The following is a 5,502-nucleotide window of genomic DNA, read 5'->3' as shown; positions in this document are numbered from 1 at the left end:
AAAGTCGAATGGTAAGTCGCCAGACTCACACAATCCACACACCAACGTGAATAGTCACTTTGTTTTAACTTCCCCCGATGACTTTAGAAATTCTGATGGATGTTATCCATCCCTTCTGTCTTATTTGATCTTAAGTCTTCCAAAGCTCTTTTAAACTCTGATTGTAATTATGGATCCCCTCCCTCTTTTAAATCGACTCGTGTTTTTTCTTCTATCAAATCAGACATATCTTCCGCCTCATAGAGGTCTTCAATGTACTCTTTTCTTCCGTCCGCTCTCTCCTCTGCATTTAGGAATGGAATCGCCATTGCACTCTTAATTTTACCATCCATGCTTTTGATTTCACAAAAGGTAGTTTTGAATTTTTTATATGCTGACTCAGTCCTCCCGACAATTGTTTCTTTTTCGATTTCTTCACGTTTTTCACGTAGCCTTATTGTCTTAGCTTCCCTGGACTCCCTATTTATTATATTACTCTTCGACTTGTATAGCTTTATTCCTCAATTTCCCTGAATATTTTTGTACTTCCTTCTTTCATCGATCAGATAATGTATTTCTTCTGTTACCCATAGTTTCTTCGCAATTACCTTCTTTGTACCTATTTTTCCCCACCCACTGAGCGTGTATAAACATCATAATCAAAGTATCGACTCAGATCTCAATTCAACGGACAGCAGCAAACTGCAATGGAAACAGTCAAGGCGAGAGACGAACACATCCACGATTCGAAATCGCTGTTCGTTCTTTTCATCAATGAAATCCCTGCAAGAATCCATTGTCCACGTTGTCACACAACCATAAGAATCATACAGGTTATGCGACATCCAGACTGAAAAGACGTACAGGTAAGTCCCCTCTGGCCCTCACAGCCGCCGGCCGGTGTGGCCGAGCGGTTCTAGGTGCTTCAGTCTGGAACGGGGCGACCGCTACTGTCGCAGGTTCGAATCCTGCCTCGGGCATAGATGTGTGTGATGTCCTTAGGTTAGTTAGGTTTAAGTAGTTCTACGTTCTAGGGGACTGATGACCTCAGATCTTAAGTTCCATAGTGCTCAGAGCCATTTGAACCATTTGAACTCACACGGCCGACAATATTCTCTGTCCTGCAGGCGTTGCTCGCGCTGTCACACCACGCAACGGAGAGAGACCCCAAGCCACTGGGCACGCCTCCACGGCAACGATCGGTCACGTGACTCTACGGAAGCTCTCCGCGCGTGCGGCACCAACGAATCACCGCCAAACTCCATAAATGCGCCAATACAGACCGACCGACATGTTATCACCCGGCACGCTCTTAACATAAGTTTAACCTCTACAGTGCAAATACAGGGTGCGTCAAAAAAATATATACACACTTTGAAGCGTCATAGAAAATTTATTTCCCGTTCTACTGTGTTAAATTTCGGAAATGGAAAACTTAAGGTCCAATTGGAAAAATAAATGTACTTTGCAAATGTGATTAATGTTCAAACTGGTGGCCTTCAGCATTAATACATTTCTGAGTACGAGTCACCACTGATTCCGTACGTCGTACAAAAGTGTCCAATGAGATTTCTGCGCACATCGACTGAATCTCATTCCAAAGTGTGTCCAGGTTACGTGGTTTACGTTTGTACACTTTATCTTTTACTGTGACTCATATAAAGAAATACAGCGGCGTGAGGTCTGGAGAGTGTGCAGGAAACTCGATTGATCCCCTGCGTCCTATCCACTGGCCTGGCACATTGTGATCCAGGTATGCTCATACGTCCCTATGAAAGTGTGGCGATTCGCCATATTGTTGGAAATAAAACTCATCATTACCGTATAATGCACGAATGGCAGGGAATACGGAGTCAGCAAGCATTGTTAGGTACGTTTCTCCAGTAACAGTACCTTCAAAGCGGAAAGGCCCAATGAGTCCCCTAGCAGACAAACCACACCACACATTTACAACAGGCAAATTCACAGCCTTTTCAAATATAATGTGAGGATTATCTTCAGCCCAGTACACACAATTGTGCCTATTGACAGTTCCATTGAGTTTGAATTGGGCTGCATTCGACCACATTATGCTACCCATAAATCCCATTTCACGTCTCACCATCTCCTGAACCCATTCACAAAATTCTAACCATCGATCTGGATCGTCATCACTTAGCTGTTGCACCAGCCTTGGAGTGTACACATGAAACTTGCCTTTCTTCAGAATGCGTAGCACACTATTAGCACTTACATTACTCTCACGTGCCGCTTGCCTTGAAGATTTTTGAGGCGAACACTGAAACAGTTCCAAGACTGCAGTTGTGGAATCATCACTTGTAGCTGTACGAGGTCGCCCTGATTGACCTTTATGCACATCACACACTGTTCCATGAATTTCGAATTTGTCTCGTAGACGTGTAACTGTTAACCTTGAAGATGGTTCTGTACCATACTGAGTTCTGCACTGTCTTCGAACCGCAGCTACATTCTCAAACTTCCAGTAATACTTAATTATCTGCTTCCGCGCTTCAAAACTCAAAAGTACGTCCGCCATGTTGCAGTTACTTCCTTGCCACTGCTGCCACCTGTTGAAGAATCATAACATTACTTTCTCACAGATATTTAACCTTGTAGAACTGGAAATAAATTGTCTATGACAGTTCAAAGTGTATATACATTTATTTGACGCACCCTGTATTGTTGGGGAAAGCTTTCGGTGAATAAATCTTACAAGGGGATGTCAGGACGTTCGGATCACTGATTTACTTCAAACTTTGAACGCTTTTTACACTCTATTAGCACAACATAATGCGCAAGTAGTAAGATGTCGTACTTAAGCAATTTCGAGAAAATCGTAATAAATGTTTTACGCAACCGTGGACAAGAGCTGCCGGCAGTCATTTGGTTAGCGTTCAAACTCCGTAATCGGTGAATCGCTGGATCGACTCCTACTAATTCTTTTTAATTTATATTTTTTTCCAATACTTGAAAAGTAATATGATGAAAAGGCATGTGTATTTTGCATTAACGTTTATTGAATTTCCAACGTTATTTGGCTGTTTACTATTTTTTTATTATTACAACAAAATTTATGCGACTTCTGTTTCTGTAGACAAGCTAAATACTTTATCAACGGCCTTAGAACTTGTTCACAGCTGGTTCACAACGAACATGAAATTGCTTCACGAAACGATGCTACGAAAATACATTCAACCGTATATCGCCAGTTCTCGGCACCTGCATTTACCGAAATGTTGCATTACACCCGATTTGTATCCAGACCTTTGGAAGAAAGATTTTTTTTTTTAAATGTCAATCCGCTTCGTTATGTTCTTAGAAACCCTGCAGATTCCTTGTACACCCGGAAAAATTGTGTTCATTCGCTGTAGTAGATGACATTTTAATATGTATTTTACGTGTCTGTACCAAAAGCTAACGGCCTTGCCGCAGTGGTAACACCGGTTCCCGTCAGATCACCGAAGTTAAGAGCTGTCGGTCTGGGCTAGCACTTGGATGGGTGACCATCCGGTCTGCCGAGCGCTGTTGGCAAACGGGGTGCACTCAGCCCTTGCGAGGCAAACTGAGGAGCTACTTGATTGAGAAGCAGCAGCTCCGGTCTCGTAAGCTGACGTACGGCCGGGAGAGTGGTGTGCTGACCACTATCTATCTATTTCTTTCGCCTTTGCGCTGCATAGTACGCGGGGTTGGCGTGGTTAATTCGGATTTGGCACGTTAATGGGAAGGGTTGGCCGGATGCCCTTCCTGCCGCCACCCCGTACCTCCCGGGACAGAATCAGAGTACCCCATCAGTCTGTGTTTCAAATGTCTGTGAGTCATGTAACTGAGGCGGGACGTGGGGACCAGCCCAGTATGTGGAAAACCGCCTAAAAACCACATCCAGGCTGGCCTGCACACCAGTCCTCGCCGTTAATCCAGCGGGAGGATTCGATCTGGGGCCGGCGCGCCTGCCCGAGTCCAGGAAGCAGCGCATTAGCGCACTCGGCTAACCAGACGGGATAGTGGTGTGCTGACCACATGTCCCTTCATATCCACATTCAATGATGCCTGTAGTTACCTTTGCGCTTTCATGGCTTGTTCGAACGGGGTGTAGTTTAGTGTCTTTATCAAAAATAAACTGATGGGAAAAAATTGTAGCACCAACAAGGAGTTGTGGGACATAAATGATAGTTGTTAGACGTGAAGCAGGATGTCTCTTCAAATTTCCCGTCAGTCGCATAATACTGGCGCCAATAGCTCAACAATGAGGACGTAAATCAGAAACTTCCGGTCAGATTAAAAGTGTGTGCCCGACCGAGACTCGAACTCGGGACCTTTGCCTTTCACGGGCAAGTACTCTACCATCTGAGCTACCGAAGCACGACTTACGCCCGGTACTCACAGCTTTACTTCTGCCAGTATCTCGTCTCCTACCTTCCAAACTTTACAGAGGAGACGAGATACTGGCAGAAGTAAAGCTGTGAGTACCGGGCGTAAGTCATGCTTCGGTAGCTCAGATGGTAGAGTACTTGCCCGCGAAAGGCAAAGGTCCCGAGTTCGAGTCTCGGTCGGGCACATAGTTTTAATCTGCCAGGAAGTTTCATATCAGCGCACACTCCGCTGCAGAGTGAAAATCTCATTCTGGAGGATGTAAATCAGGTCTGCTTTAAATACAAACTGCAATGGGACTGACTGTTAGTCACCCTTGAGATTGGATGTGGTGCGTTGATGTTAGGTAAGAATGCTTTTAAGGGGACAAAGACGCCATTATCAACAACTCACTGAGCTTCAGCGACATCGTGTAATAATAGGGCTGGGAGAAGCTGAATGTTCCATCCACAAAACTGGGGAAAGACATGGCAGGACTGTGGCATCTGTACGTGATTGCTGGCAACGGTGACCACGAGAATATGCAGTACAGTCGTAAGACGACCAGACTCCCGCCGGACACGTGGCACTACCGAGAGGGAAGACCGTCGTGTTCGGCCTATGGCTCTGTGGCATCGTACTGCACCTGCAGCAGCAATTTTAACAGCCGTTGGAAGCAAAGTGATGCAACCAACAGTGACAAATCAGTTACCTCAAGGACAGCTCCGAGCTAGAGGGTCTGTGGCGTGCGTTCCACTGGCTTGAAACCATCGCCCTTTGCTATTTCAGTGGCGTTAAGCGAGAGCTGACTGGAGGGCAGGGTGGAAGTCAGTCGTGTTTTCTGGTGGGGGTTCTTCCCCGGTGCCAGTCTCGGCCATGTGTTGGTTAGAAGAAGACCAGTTGAGGTCCTGGAAGCTACCTGTCTGTGTGCTAGACATGCAGGACCTACACATAGAGTTATGCTCAGGGGTGTCATTTGACATGACAACAGGAGCGCTCTTGTAGCTACCCCTTGCAACCTGACTGCAAAATCGGACGTGAATCTGGTGACTCGACCTGTCGTTTTGCTGTTCATGAGCAGCATTAGGGGGGGGGGGGGGGGGTACATTCCAACAGGATAGCTCTCTTCGACATACCGCTTTTATTTATTTATTTAATCGATCTGCATTTACAGGG

General features: G+C 45.6%; 1 pseudogene; it reads left to right on the top strand.

The window, feature by feature from the left end:
- The first annotated feature begins 3,392 nt into the window (after positions 1-3,392).
- Positions 3,393-3,510, top strand: LOC124546145 (annotated as a pseudogene).
- The last annotated feature ends 1,992 nt before the right edge of the window (positions 3,511-5,502 follow it).

The sequence above is a fragment of the Schistocerca americana genome, chromosome 8 (genome assembly GCF_021461395.2).
Source record: "Schistocerca americana isolate TAMUIC-IGC-003095 chromosome 8, iqSchAmer2.1, whole genome shotgun sequence".
In the NCBI taxonomy this organism is placed as follows: Eukaryota; Metazoa; Arthropoda; class Insecta; order Orthoptera; family Acrididae; genus Schistocerca; species Schistocerca americana.
Note: the sequence above shows the minus strand (reverse complement) of the source record. Positions and strands in the feature narration are given on the sequence as shown.